We start from the raw sequence: 16,063 nt of genomic DNA on the forward strand, positions 1-16,063 counted from the left end.
CCCAGGCATATCCACAAGCCAGAATAAAGAATAGATTAACAAGACCAGCTCACTAGTTCAATAGTGGCACAAATATAATGGGAGTAACCAACCACCATTTCTGAATGGATTTAAGTCCTAGTCCAGAGATGAACTCATACCTGGAACTATTATTGAGATAAGAACCTATGGGGACACGGGTCATAAACACTAGGGCAACCTACTACTATTATTTTGGTTAATGAACACAGTATTTAATCAACTCCTAATGACTTACCATTATACCCATCAATCCATGCATCCCTCAACCCCTTGAGAAACTTCAATTTACAGTAGATAGTGATTAACTCAGAGACATACAACTGGCCAAGGTGCAGAGAATAAGTCTGTGGAATTCTCAGTCCCAAATAAATCCTGCATCCCTTCCTCCAAAAGCTGAGGGATTGTTCTGTAACAAGTATAAGAGCCAGATGTGGTGGATGACTGTGGATTCTTCCAGACACAGCAGGCAGCTGAACCTACAGCAGTTGTGACGGTCTACACAGGACCAGTACAAGCTCAAGTCACACCAAATCCCAGCATAAGATGGGAGTTGCACTATTGGCAATTGTTAGCTGCTGCTGGGAACTTAAGCCATTTCCTTTAAGTCTCTGGTAAGTCAACCACACTCCAGTCAAAGCCCATACATACAAGAATATTTAGACAGCACAAATCGCTCTTCATGTTTCCCTTTACAGGATTCAGAGCTGGGTGGGTAGAGAAGAGAGGGGTGGATCCGGGAAGAGTTAGGGCAGATGAGTGTGATCAAAACATGTACAGGAACTCTCAAAGAACTAGTGAAACTTTAAAAAAAAAATAGGAAGAAGTTTTTAAAAGAAGGAGGTGGGAATGGGGAAGAAACGGAAGAAAGGAAGGGGTACCTGGGATACCTATGTACAAAATAGTCATGTGTAGGCCCCAAAGACTCAGCCATCTACCTTCCAAAGCAACTGATCTCAGAAGACCAAAGGCTTTGTTCCATTTTTCTGAACTGTGAAAAAAAAATGAGATTTTATTTTGAGCACTTAGGTTATGGTAAGTCAGCCCTAGGAGACTAATGTCAAGCAAGAGGAAATCTAAACCATCAGTTCACTGACACTAAATTCCCAGAGTCTGAGGAGGAAGAGGGATGCACCTTCTGCAACACCTGTGATTTATTTTCAACAAGAACCCAAATGAGCAGGCTAGGACCTCCTACAGTAGCCAGAAACTCTAAACCTTAGGTCAGGAATTAAAAACAACTTATTGGTGTATTTTAGTGGGTTTATATCATATTACTTATGCCATATTTTTTTGCAATGCAAATGACTGAACTGAGGGCCTTTCTTATGTTAGACAAACACCAGATCACTGAAATATGTCTCCAGCCCTAGGACCACATTTTAACTAAATCAATTTCTGTCTTTGAAAAATTAGTAGATTTGTTAGATTTCCATACTTGTGATAAAATACTTGAGACAATCAACTTCAAAGGAAGAAAAGTGTATTCTAACTTCTGTTTTCAAAGTTTTAACCCATGTTTGGTTGGTTCCATTATTTAGGAGCCTGTGACAAGGCTCAGCAGGGAGGGTGTGCTGGAACAAACTTGCTCACTTCAGGGTGGCCAGGAAGAAAGAAAAGAAGAAAAAAGAGGAGGAAGAGGAGGAGTAGGAGGAGGAGAAGGAAAAGGAGGAAGAGGAGGAGCAGCCTGTGTCCCAGCATCCTGCTCAGGGACATACTCCAATGACTCCAATGACTTCTTTCCACTAGGCTCAGTCTCCTAAAGGTCTCACCACCTCCTAATAGTGTCACCAACTGGGAACCAGACCGTTAATCAGGTGCTTTGGGGAGAGATGCCATGATCCAATCAGCAGCAGATTTCACAGTAATATTCAGGTTATTGACTTTTTCTTTAGGAAGAGCTGGTGACTCTGATCCCGCATTCCAGCCTGTCTACTCACAGGCTGAGCCGCAGCTGTCCACTTCCAGGTGTGTCAAAGCAACGATGCCAACACAGGTTCCTCATTACATTATTGGTTGGCACCAATAAGCACTTCGGTAATAGGTCTCTATGCCAAAGTACTTATCAAAGGGTACACATGACTATTGACATCTAACCTGTGTGCTGCTCCCCACAGGTCATGGAAGCAGTCAGTACTTGGGGCCTCCAAGGATTTGGAAACAACAAAAATGTAACAGCAATTCAAAGCTATTCAGGCTAAGTAATTTTTTTGATATTTTCTCTGCATGCCTAGCAAAGTGTGCAGAGAAATCCAGGAGCCTCACTATATGTATAATACAGCTAAAGGATGTATCAGCAGGTACAAAAGACTGAATGTCTGTGAACTGTCCCCCAAGTTTACACTGCACCTTGATTCTATATGTGATGGTATTAGGAGGTGGAGAATGTGAGATTATGAGAGAGAAGACCCATGCACCCTTGTTTTCAGTCCCCTGAAAGCTCCTTTGTTCTTGTAACCAGATGCGGACATAGCTCTAAAAGCGGCTGTTTGTGAAGCTGAGGTTGGTCTCACCAAATGCAAAATCTAAGATCTGTGGAGCACGCCTTTAATCCCAGCACTTGGGAGGCAGAAGCAGGCGGATTTCTGAGTTTGAGGACAGCCTGGTCTACATACAGAGTGAGTTCTAGGACAACCAGGGCTACACAGAGAAACCCTGTCTCAAAAAATTGGGAAGAAAGAAAGAAAGAAAGAAAGAAAGAAAGAAAGAAAGAAAGAAAGAAAGAAAGAAAGAAAAGGAAGGAAGGAAGGAAGGAAGGAAGGAAGGAAGGAAGGAAGGAAGGAAGGAAAGGAAAGAACAAAGGAAGGAAGGAAGGAAGGAAGGAAGGAAGAAAGAAAGAAAGAAAGAAAGAAAGAAAGAAAGAAAGAAAGAAAGAAAGAATAAAGAAGGGAAGAGAGAGAGAGAGAGAGAGAGAGAAACAGCTTAGTGTTGACAATAGGGGGAAACTTTCAATGTATATGTTTCTCAGACAACTTCTGTTAAGCCAAGCAAATGAGCTAAAAACCACCATAAAGGTTAAAAAATAAAGTGGAAGACAGAAGCAAGCCTGCTGTAATAGCCAGGCTTGGAGGTACGCGTATGCGCCTCTAACCACAGGAAGCCAGAGGACCATCAGTTCAAGGCCAGCCTAAGCCACAAAGCAAGACTCTATCTAAATAGCATGCCCAAGACAGAGAGGACTATAGTAGGGAATAGCTGCCTCACTCCCAGGACACGTAAGATCTGCTGTACCTTAAGAACACCCCCATCAGCCGTTTCAATGATTGCATGTTACTTGATCAGGGTGCACACTCACCAAGCTACCCTCTACTTCAGACCCCAGAAGTCCTCTCACCCAGTGCCTAGCAGGTGGAGGCTTCCCAGCCTCCATGCGCACTGGCATGTTAGCTTTCTGGCTGACTGCATCCATTTGGGGAGCTTGATTAAAGAGCTCTCACCTCAAAAGATCAATTTGATTCTCCATGCCCTGAAAAAAACTCCTGTTTCTGAACGTGAAGACAGAGCCAGATGTTCTTTTAGGGGTCTCCTGAGAGCCACCAAGCTGGCCTTGCTGGCAAGCTTCCTCTTGTCTGTCCTCCCTTATCCCCACACACATGCCAAAACCCATCTTTAGCCATATGGCCTTGCTTCAAAATAATAATAACACAGAAGCAATTGAACAGTGTTCTGCACAGTGAAACTTAATGAAAAGGATTCTGGTCCAGGTGCCCACAGGTGGCTATTTAAATTAATGCAGATTAAATTAAATTAACAATTCAGTGCCTAGTCACAGAAGCCACATTTCAAGCATTCAACACCTACCTATGGCTAGTGGTTGTTTTGTGCTAGGCAGTATAGATGGAGAACATGTTTTCCTTGCTGAGAGCTCTTCAGGACAAGGGTAATGGTGAGATACAGAAGGACCAGAGACAAGTGTAAACAGTCCTCTCAAGGGCTTGCATATCACTGCCCTTGGTCCACCTGCAGAGGGAGAGTGGGCCAGAGGAGTGAGGGCAGGTGCTTCTGATGAGAGTATGCGATCCTGACCTAGGTACTTTACCAACCTTCTATCTGGATGTGAGTTTGACCTTCCATTGGTCCACGTTCACAGATGTTTCCTTCTTGGAAAACTGGGTCCTCCAAACTTCTAAACTTCAGGCAAATCACAAAACACTTCCTCCCAGCATCTGAAACCTCACCAGTGAGACCAAAAGACAAGGAGAGGAACAGCTTTCCTACCCAGATAGCCCTGCAAGTCTTCCCTGCCAACTTCTGTAGACACAGATGGTGGGGCAAGATGACTAAGGCATTTTACAGAAGGAAAACTGGGCTCAGGGGGATCTGAATGTATTGCTTTTGGCAAAAGGCTAAGAAGTTTTAGGTGAAGCTAAGATGTGAGAGTCAATTCTCTAGATTCTGAATAAATGCATCTCTTATACTGTGTTGCCCCTTTAGAAAAGAGCTCTCAAGATGGCAGCCATTGGCCCACGTGTTAAAGAGCTGGGATACATACTAGAAAGAAGAGATGATTCTGCACTCCCTGGTCCTTGACACAGGCAATGGATGAAGACACAGGGGAGTTCCAGCTTAGGAGACAGGAGAGAATTCATTTCACTTATGACAGGAGTTCTGCTGGCAGGAATGAGGCTAATGCTAATTGTCTCTTCCTAGCTGTCTAGGAGGCTAGGATGATGGATGAAGTCATAGATGGGAAATCGTTGGGAAGATGGTAAGGAGCCAGAGGATTATGAGCCTCCTGCTTCTCAGAACCCAAACAGAGGTAAAGCTAAAATAAACAGACACTTCTTGCAGCCTTTTATTCTTATGAAAAAGAGAAATGTCAAAGAAATCAAGATTACATCAGACAGATTATATATAAATTTCCCCTCGGGGGGGTCCACGTGTCAGCAAAGGCTCGGCTCAGCCTGCTATATCTACCCAGTTGGTGTCCTAAATAATGAGAATCACTCAGAATATAACAAGTTAACAAACCCACCAGCCCATGATGGACCTTTGGAGACACCAGAAGCGCATGCTCAGACTTTTAAATACACTTTCCCTGTATTGCAATGAGCCAAGCATTGGCAATCCACAGGAAGTCTATATAATAGCCTCCTTTAACAATCCTGTAGTTTTCCTCATGGATCTGAATAATGGGAGTATTGTTCTATTAGTGAAGAGTTATTTAGACTTGGAATTTATTTATTTTGAGGAGGACAGTGTAGTAAAAAGAAAAAAAAAATTATCTAGTTTTCCTGAGGCTTGCCTCTTGGTCTAGCTCCTGCTTTCTACTCTGTGAGTTGCTTTGAACCATGCTTCAAGGAATTTGGAAAGTTTCATGAAGTGATAGACTTTGTGGTAATAATAATAATAATACAGAAAGCAGAGGAACAGAAAAAGTACATATGGGGTTTGGGAAGCCTAAGCCATCAGAAATGTGTCTTTTGGGAGAATATTTAACTATCAAGTTCTTACCTGTGGGTAAAGGGGTTCGGAAGCCCCCAGAGTTCACAGGGTTTAGTTCTCACAAAGGGAAAGTCTGCTCTTGTGGAATGGCTTCTCCAGCATACTAGTTCCCATCTGACAATGCCTGCCTGAATCAAAGACAGGGCGGTGGAGGACAGGACCAAACTATATCGAGTATAACACCGTCTAATGCAATTCTGCAGGCAGTATTTCTTCAGTTTCCTGATGGGTCCCACTGCAGCTCAAGCCTATTGATCCCCCAACAGATGAGCTGCGGTGAGTTTTGAGCTGTTTTCATCAGTGCCCTGGACCAAGCACCTTCAGCCAATGGGAGTCCTCTCCTTCCTTCTGCCATCAGAACTGAAAGTGTAGCGAGGGGCTTGCAGTACACTTCCTGGGAAATGAGTCTTTCCTTGAGGCACCTGGTTTTCCTAAGTCAAAATAACCCCACTGGTTTTGTTCTAATGATCACTAAGAATTTAAACTAAAGCGATTTCTCTCAAGGCTCAGTTTTCCATGGGGTGTGGTGGGGTTGGTGACAACCACATGCAAGTATAGCTTACAGTCTGAAATAGATGAGGCGTCTGTGGGTGTGTCCTTTTATACTCAAAATGCACACTTTTGTAACACATCTGGATTCCAGAAAAGAGAACCCGTAGTCCCTCTCTGGGAGGTTGCATCTGTCTGATGATAACATTTCCCTTCAGAGATCCAGCTGGTCCATGTAAAAGGATGTGAAACATTTGTTCCAGGGGATGTCTAGACTTCACTAGGGATCACCGGGAGGAGACAGGTAATGCAGATGCCTTGCAAGTGAGTCCTGAACCACATTCTATCACCAACAGAGCCCAAGAGCCAAGCCACCAGGGCTTCATTGCAGGCTGGCCACCTACTCACTAGTGATCCTTTCTGAACATACATAGCCTTTCTGAGCTTGTTCTGATCTTCCAGAAAAAATACCATCATACCTGTAAAAGCCCACCAGGCCTCGCTGTTGCAGTCAGGTTTGGCTAGAGTATATTGTGGCAACAAAAAAAGATCCCTGAAGTCTCCTTGGTTCCACACTATCCATGGCTGTTTTGTTCATAGTGCATTGCCTGTGCAAGGGGGCTTCTGGTAGTCCAGGGAACCCAGGCGGTGGGAACTCTGTGCTGACAGCTGCTTCTACAGTCTCCACGCATGGTAGATATAGACACAACCCATCACATACAGGCTTGGAAATCTTTTACTGCAATGTGGCAGGTATCAATTCTGATTATAGTTCAGGCACTAACTCAAGTTACAGAGCTTTTGAAGTGATGAAAACACAGGTTTCTACCAGCAGCCAGGAATGGAAGCGCTCTGAGAAAGTGGTAAGGCTGAAGCCTCAGTCCCTCTGTGTGCATAGGGCTCCTTATAGTGCCCAGGAGAGGCCAAGGCAATGGAGCTGTTTACAGTGGCCAGGAGAGGCCAAGGAAATGTGTTAACACAATCGCATGCCTTGTGAACATTGTAAATTGAGGGTTTTTTGGTATTTTATGTTTTCATATATTGCTTTAGGTCCCACATAAACTAAATCTTTTCTGGACAGAAAGAAATCCTTGAATATTTGTCAATAGCCACAATGACTAGCAAAGTACACATGACACTACTCATCTAAGCAAAATTCAGAAGAGGAGGGAGATGTCATTGGGCCATAAGAGAAGGCTTGGAAAGAGGGTGAAGATGTCTACTGCCCCTTTCTCCCCGTCATCCTTCTCTTGGTCTCTGTCTATGTCACCACCTCTTGCTTTATGGAAGTCAGCATCCTACCTTCTAAGAAATCCTAAACTCCCTGAGAACATAGCCCAACTTATGGGCTTCTAGGATTCCATCATAGAAGTGACCTTAGAGGTCACAAACTGTCATTCAGCCTCACTCAAGAACTTAAGGAGGAGAGAGCGGCCACGTTAATACAACCAGCCTTTAGGAGCACATCTCCAAATTGACCCTCTGTACTTTTTCTTATAGAGTTTCACACAGCTCATTAAACAGGTATGCTTGACTCCAGTGCCAACTGAACTTAGAGCCTGCATTCCTGTCACCATGGAGAGTTGCCATTGCTTTCTGATTCTGCTCCATCAAATGATATCCCAAGTCACACCATGAATTTCTCTATTTCTCAAAGGTTGACTTTCAGTGCCTTCCCCCCATCCCACAGCATATGCTAATACTATCCATATACACACCACACTCTCCAGTCTTCACTCTGCACACAGTGTTGTCCCTGTTCCTACACTACACTATGGCTTCCTTCTGTGCCCCGTTAATCACATAGTCTATTAGAGCTACAAGTTCATTAAGAACCAAGGGGCCCAATCTCTAAATTTTATCAATGAGGAAAGGATGGTAAGGATGGTTCACAAGAATTAAGAGGTCTGTTTTTCTGGGCCACGTGTACCAAAACAAAGCCCAAGGGTCCTGATTCTAGAAGATTTCTATTGTATTGTTCCATACTCCCCAGTATAGTTTGGCTTACTAATGTCTAATGTTACATTTGAAGAAGATGATGAAAATAAGAATTGATTGCTGGTAAGAATTGATGGTTTATGGTCTGACTTCTGTACTCTTGATGATGAAGTTACAATGAAATTTGTTTTGAAAAACATATTTTAAGAAAGAAGTTTTGCCCAGAGACACTGGCCAGTTTTTATTTTAGAATATTTTACCCTACCTTCTTCTACTTCTTTAGACGTTCTCAGAACTCAGAAAGAGGCTCACATCATACAGCTTTACTTTACCTATTTAGACAGGCGGATCTGTCAGCATATTGGGAAAACTAAATCTCTCTCTCTCTCTCTCTCTCTCTCTCTCTCTCTCTCTCTCTCTCTCTCTCTCTCCACACACACACACACACAGAGAGGCATGCATGCACACATATGCACACATACATGCACATGCTGGTTGGCTATAGTCTAACAAAGGGATTACTTACAACACTGCAGCCAATAAAGGGAACAACAAGATGCAGAGCAGCCAGAGACCCAAGGTTAGCAGCAATAGCTCAGCACCTCCCACCTACCTCTAGGCTTCAGCGGTGGGAAAGGACAGTGAAGACTCAGAATCAGCACACTATGCCTAGAGAGACTAAGGTGTGCGGTTCATGAAGAAGCCACAGGAACAGAGATTCATGATGAAACACCCTGGCCTCATTTGCCTCCTTCCCCACCATTTCTCACAGGGTTTTCCACCGGACTGAGGGTGCAGGAGCTCTCAGGTTTAGTCCAGATCATTCTCTGGAGTCAGAGGATGCTATGCAAGCCTCCCAGAGAGACCAGTGGAAACTATTCCACACAGCTTATTTCAACAATCGACATTTCCAGAACTGCTCTCGAATGCCTACTCGGAGTCATTGATTCTGAAGTCTCAAAGGCCATGTATGTAAAACTTCCCACCCAGTCCCCAAAGTCTGAAATTCCCTTCTCAATGGTCTGGCCAGGTTGGCTGTCTCACAGGTATCACTTACAGTGAAGCCCCTTCTGAATTAAGCCTCCTCCGTGCACACTGAGATTAGTGATTTTGCACCCTGGGAGGCTAAAACATGGCAGTCCCACTGGCAATCCAGTGAGCAGAGGGAGGGGGGTTGGTTCTTCTCTTCACCGTACCACAGTCCATGGCACCAGGCAACGCTCCTCCTCCTCCTCACTCTCTTAGCCTTCAGATACGTTGCCAGAAGAAAGTTGCCACCTGATGGATGTAATGGAGAGTTGCTTACAACAGGAAAAGTATTTTGTTGTTGTTGTTGTTTTATTTTGTCTTGGGTTTGCATGATTATGTCCTAAAAGATAAAGTTCCTCCAAGGAAACCTTGAAAATAATTGTGAATACTTTCTCCCTCCAAGCCAACTATTTTAGATGACCCAATACCACCTTCCTAAGTTTGGCCAAATAAAGATGTATTTTCAGCTTTCTGGAATTTTCTTCGCTCTTCACCAAGGCAAACCTACTCTTCATGAACTCCCTTCCTTCTTTGGTATCATTTCTAAGGAAACCAGCCTTATCTGCTTAAAGCATGGGTGGTGTTGCTGTGGAGACCCTGCAGAGCACCGACAACCCTTTATGTCCCTCTCTGAGATACACATATGCACTTAAAATGGGTTGGGCTTCAGCCAACCCAGCCAGCCTGGACCCCATACAGACCTGGGTATAAAAGTATCAGCAGAAGTTTGCGACTTGTTTACAGCCTCCAAACTGTCCATCTACTCTCTTCGATGGGGCAGAGTCATCTTCTCTTTTCAGTCATGTATATTTCCGAAGCCCATCTGGCTCCCCCAGCTAATTTGGCCATGTTGTTTATACATGAAGGGAGTGAGCTGACAGACACCCAGAGAAGCATCTTTGTGGAATGATTTCCTCAAACATAACTATTCACAAATCCCTCAAATCACTTAAAAATATTTTTTATTAAGGCTGAGAACTTGGCTTAGTAGTAATGTGTTCACCTAGAGTATATGAGACCTGTGTTCTATCCCCAGCAGGGGAAGAAAAAAAAAACCCTTGGTAAATGAATCAGTGTTGGGGGCAGGGATGAAGGCAACATAAAAACTCATGTGTGATAAAACAAACAAACAAAACAAAACAAAACAAAACACCAAAGTAAAAATGTATCATGTGAAAATCTACATAGCAGGATCAACTTGAATGTCGCATAGAATCAACCATAGCTGGACTTTTGGGTACTTTGTGGGTTCTTTTTTCTTCCACCCCTTCAACTCCTAACACTAGATAGGAGAGAAAAAAAGGAGAGAGGGGAGAGAGGGCATCATTATCATTAGATTACTTAGTGCTGATTAGAGGAATCGAGTTCCTTGTGGCAAGTTTGATACACGCTATCAGGATATCTAATTTCTTATTATTTCTTCTTTGCACATGACTACTTAACAAACTGCAGCCAGAAGCACACAACCAACAACCCATCAACCGGCCACGACCTATCTGGGCTCTAGGATTTATATGTCCTCTGACAAGTTCCCAGAATTCCATATTTCACAGGAAGAAACTATCTGTAGCTGGCAAAAACACACCTCTGCTAGAGCACAAGACAAATCTCAGTCACCTACTGTGAAGAGCAGCCTCGTATCCCCACACCTGGGATTAAAACAAAAACGTATTCTTACAATATTGCTATGTTGTTTAAAGAAACCAAAATCCTCACTACAATCAGCTGTCAAATTGGCAAATAAAATGTGAGCTCTATGCACAGTGGGATATTATACAGCCATGAAGAATGAAATCCTGTCATTTGTAGCAACACAGATGGACCTAGGCAGCCGATTTAAGTGTATAATACACTGACTTAAGTATAAAGTCAGAGACTGACAGGAAGCTATTACATGCTCTCCTTACGTGTAGAATCTACAATGCTGATCTCAAGAAGTAGGAAACCAGTCTCTGAAAAAGTAGGGAGTGTGAGGGGAACAGAGACAGGATGGATAAAGGTGAGGCTGGCAGAAGGGAATCACCTCTGTTATCTGGAGCATGTTAGGGTAGTATGGCTCACCACAATGAGTTGAATATCTTGAAGTAGCTAGCAGAGAGGCTTTCCAGTGTTCCCAACACAAAGCAAATACACTTGCCTGAGGACAGAGATATGCCAGTTACCATTAGCTGATCATTACACATAATATATAGATGTGGCAATATCATACTGCATACATAAATATGCATAATTGCTGTATGCCAAGTGAAAATGAAAATATTTTTAAATTAGTGAATAATTTTTATAGGGAAAAGGTTGTAAAAAAATAATACGAATAAAACTGTTCATTTGATTAGCTAATTAAATCATGCTAATTTCAAATTCCCAAATTCAAATTCAAGTAAAGGATGTACTGCTGGGCCAAGATTGCATAGACTTGTGTCTTCCTAACACTCCCAGCTAGGGACAGCTATAAACTCAGAAGGAAGACTCGGTTGAAGAAATTGTAATGTTGGAAAGAAGGACTAGTTAGAGAAGTCAGAACTGTTGAAGAGAGAAGGGGTTGCTTTTCTTGACTTCCCACCCAATGGGGAAAATGCATTCCCAACAGAAATTTGTGGTTACCAACAGAAAGTCATCTGGGTGCCTCATTTCTCCCCTGAATCAAATGAGAGTCAAACACTCTTATGATGCTCAATAGCATCACAAAGCAAAGTACTCTTGTTGGCAATCAGAGTGGCCAGGAGAGGTGGTCCTTCTTCCCCACTGACATTATGACTCTCCTCCTCTCTGGGAGATAGCAGGTGCTCAGGGGACACCAGCAAGACGAATTCTGCCACAGCAGGTGGCTCAGCCCAGAAAGCCTTTACTCACAGGCACCTGAGATTTTCCTACCTCCTGACACAGTCTCCATGTCCAAAAATCCAAACCAAAAATGCAATACAGTTAATGTTCTTGCATATAACCACAGAAAAAAAAGTATTTTAGAATAATAACCCATAGAAAAATGTCTCTTAAAAAACTGAGGGAGGTTCTTCAAACAGAAGAAATGATGAAAGACAGAAACCTGAGGCTTTCTGAATAAAAGAAAAGAAGTGAGGCTTACATGCAATGGATTATAATCTTGGTGAGTTGTACTTTTAGGGAGGTGCTCAAGAATCAATGGGAGTGACTTTAGCAGTGACTTACTACTTTGGAGATATGGAACATGAAAAGGCCACTTTCTGTAGCCATGCAAGAACCCCAGTGGAGGGATGGACACACTAACCCACCCCCAAAAAATTTCAACCCAAAATTTACCCTGTCAACAAGAAATCCTGACACAGGATTCTTCTAGCTTGGCTACCTTGTCTGACCTAAGTGGCAGAGGAAGCGCCTAGCCTCACAGAGACTGAAGGGGGATACCCAGGGGGAACCCATCTGCTCAAAGGAGAAGGGACAGGAGATGGGGGAAGGACTGTGGGAGGGGTGACTGGGAGGGAGCAGTGAGCAGAATGTAAAGTAAATAAGTAGGAGATACAATTAAATTTTAAAAACAATTTTGAAATAGCATTACAACCCCTGCAACACTAGTATTGGAAACTGGTAAAGATAAAGGGAATTAAACGGAAGGCAGGATTTCACAGTTCACTGGAAATAGTAAAATGTTGAAATCAGTACACGTTAGCAACTGAAACAGGTATGAAAATAGCAAAGGAAGCTGCATCAAACACATCAGATCATGTTAATGAAATCTACAAGGTAATCATAAGAAATTTTCAGACAAGTGAAAAGAGAAAAAGAGAAAGAAAAAAGAAACTTAACAATTGATTTAGGCCTCGGATGGAACAGGAGAAGGCAATAGCCCTGCCACGATGCAGGGTTAGAACTGCTGAGATTCATATTTGGGTCGCCCGTGAGGTGGAGAAATCCCCAAGCTGCCCACCTAGGACTGCTGGTCACTACAGCCTTCCTTGGAAAAGAAAGGAAGCAATGCTTTTATTTATTGGCTTGCTGACCTGCTTGGGTTGTTTGTTTCCTCGGTACTGAGAGTGGAGTCCATGGTCTCTCGGATGCCAGGCGATGGTTCCTCTATGGAGCAACAGCTTCAGGCCAAGGAGATTAGGAATTGGCTTGAGCTGGTAATTCTGCCATTGATTCCCACTGAGTCCCCAGATTGATCGATGTAAAAAATCACTGTTACAGAAAGCACTGTCAACGCAGGCTTCGTGGGAACCTCGGAAGTCTTGCTGAGGATAAATTGACAAAAGAAAAATCTGTAGCACTCGATGCAACAACTACCACATGAGAAAAGATCTACAATAAGCTACGGAATCAATTGTCTGCTGTTCTGGCTTATGCATTTTGATTTTGATCCATGGTTCTTGGCTCATAAATTCCATGTCCCTTGATATTTCCTGATGCACTAGAACAGTAAGAATAATAGATGATAGAACAGTATTTGTCCTTTTGATCTTGCTTAGTTTTTTGTTTGTTTGTTTGTTTGTTTGTTTGTTTGTTTGGTTGGTTGGTTGGTTGGTTGGTTTTTTCGAGACAGGGTTTCTCTGTGTAGCCCTGGCTGTCCTGGAACTCACTCTGTAGACCAGGCTGGCCTCAAACTCATAAATCTGCCTGCCTCTGCCTCCCAAGTGCTGGGATTAAAGATATGTGCCACCCTCACCTGGCTCAGAGTGATCATTTTTTAATTATATCTTAAATAATAATTAGTAGTATTATATGCATGTGCTTGCATGCTTGTGCACCAGACAATGCATGTATGCGGGAACTGGTTCTTCCCTTCCTACATGTGGGTCACTGCAGAATCAAACTAAAGGTACCACTAAGTGACTTAGTCACACTAAGTCTTGGCACCAGCTCCTTTACCCACAGAACCATCTCACAGGGCCATCTAGAGACTGCCATATCCAGGGATCCATCCCATAATTTGCCTCCAAACGATGACACCATTGCATACACTAGCAAGCGTTTGCTGAAAGGACCCTGATATAGCTGTCTCTTGTGAGACTATGCCGGGGTCTAGCAAACACAGGAGTGGATGCTCACAGTCAGCTATTGGATGGATCACAGTGCCCCCAATGGAGGAGCTAGAGAAAGTACCCAAGGAGCTAAAGAGATCTGCAACCCTGTAGGTGCAACAACATTATGAACTAACCAATACCCCGGAGCTCTTGACTCTAGCTGCATATGTATCAAAAGATGGCCTAGTCGGCCATCACTGGAAAGAGAGGCCCATTGGACACGCAAACTTTATATGCCCCAGTACAGGGGAACGCCAGGGCCAAAAACATGGGAATGGGTGGGTAGGGAAGTGGTGGGGAGGGTATGGGGGACTTTTGGGATAGCATTGGAAATGTAATTGAGGAAAATACATAATATTCATTATGTAATTCATTTTTTTAAAGTTGGCATACAAAGTAAAGGATTTAATTATGACATAAATATCAAAATATTTGTTCCTATTTATTCCCTTACCCCCATTGACTCTTGTGATGGTTTTTATATGCTCAGCCCAGGAAGTGGCACTATTAGAAGGTATGGCCTATTGGAGTAGGTGTGGCCTTGTTGGAGTAGCTAAGTCACTGTGGGTGTGGGCTGCCTGGAAGTCAGTGTTCTGCTGGCAGCTTTCAGATAAAGATGTAGAACTCTCAGCTCCTCTTGCACCATGCCTGCCTGGATGCTGCCGTGCTCCTGCCTTGATGGTTATGGACAGAACCTCTGAACCTGAAAGCCAGCCCTAATCAAATGTTGCCCTTTATAAGGCTTGCCTTGGTCATGGTACCTGTTCACAGCAGTAAAACCCTAAGACAACCCTCATACTCTTTTCTCCTCATTGGTCCCCTCCCTAGAATGCTACCTAAGCACTCTCCACCATAATCTTGGAGCTCTTTTCCTAGCTCACTGCCTCCCTCCTTTCCTTCTTCCCTCTCTTATAAGCTCCTGTGCCCCCTTCATTTGTCCCTTTGATGTCTGAAAGTCCGCCATCGAAAAGTGACCCACAGTGGGTCCTAGAAACTAAAAGTGCACTCCAATCATCCACTCCCTGTCTTCCTGGTGTGAGCAGGCCAGAAACTCTCTGGTCTGCCTTGCCACACAGCAGATTCTAAAACCCTCATTCCAGAAAGGGGTCCTGTTCTGTTCCCTGGAGGAGGGGATGCTGGACAGATGGGCCCTGTGGGGTGTCCCACTCAGTCTGCTGGCATTAGGGCACACCCCTCTGTCCAATCCCACTTCAGCACAGGTGTCCTTGCTTAAATCCTGGTTGTGCAAAGATGTCTCTGTAAAAAAACCCAAAGAGCAAGTTAGATGCAGAGAGCATCTAGCCAGCCTAGCATAGAGGGGCTTGAGGGCAGGAAACAGAGCTCACTTACATGCTGGGAGGATGTTGTGCTCCGACTGCAAAGAGCAGAGGCTCCTGACTGAGGAATCTCCCAGACTTCACTTTAACTGGATGCTCATTAGCATTTTTGACGCATCCTTTAGGATAAACCCATCAGTAAAAGCACAGTGTTTCTATGAGCTCCATGAGCCGAGCAGGGGTGTAGTAGGTGTGGGGTCGGGGTATGAAAGCCCCATTGTGTAGACATGGGTCAGAGGTTAAGAAGGCCTAGACTTGGGGCTGATGTCCGACATGGGATGGGTCTGAGGGACTGAGGACTTAACCTGCGAGCTGACGCCATCTCCAGGTGCAGAGCAGCAGGTGGGAAGATGAGTGGAAGGCCAGCCAACTGGTCTCCTCAGCAGACCTGCCTGCCTGCTTGCTGGTGAAGAGCCATCTCTGTGCATCTCTGTGCATTCCGGCATCACAGAAGAGCACCGAGTTTTCATTTACATGAGGAGATGCTGAGGATGAGCTGGCTCTCCTGCTGTAACATCGGAGACTTGGAATAAATTAATTAAGCTACAGTAGATAGAGTGTATATATTTTAAATCATCAAGGGAGCAGAAGGAAAATAATGTGAGGGAAAAGGAGGGGGTGGGGGCGCAGCAGATATGGAGAGTCGCCTAAATAGAATTGTGACAAATGGAAACCATATCGTGAGCACACAGTAAGTAGGGTGACGTGACTCACGCATGTGAAGCCCTACAACCAAGAGGGAAGGTGTGAAGAGTCACAGCACACTGCAGGCTGCCAAAGGGAAGGCCTGCAGAGACTCAGAGGAAGAGG

Source organism: Mus caroli, chromosome 8 (assembly GCF_900094665.2).
Source record: "Mus caroli chromosome 8, CAROLI_EIJ_v1.1, whole genome shotgun sequence".
NCBI classification, from domain to species: domain Eukaryota; kingdom Metazoa; phylum Chordata; class Mammalia; order Rodentia; family Muridae; genus Mus; species Mus caroli.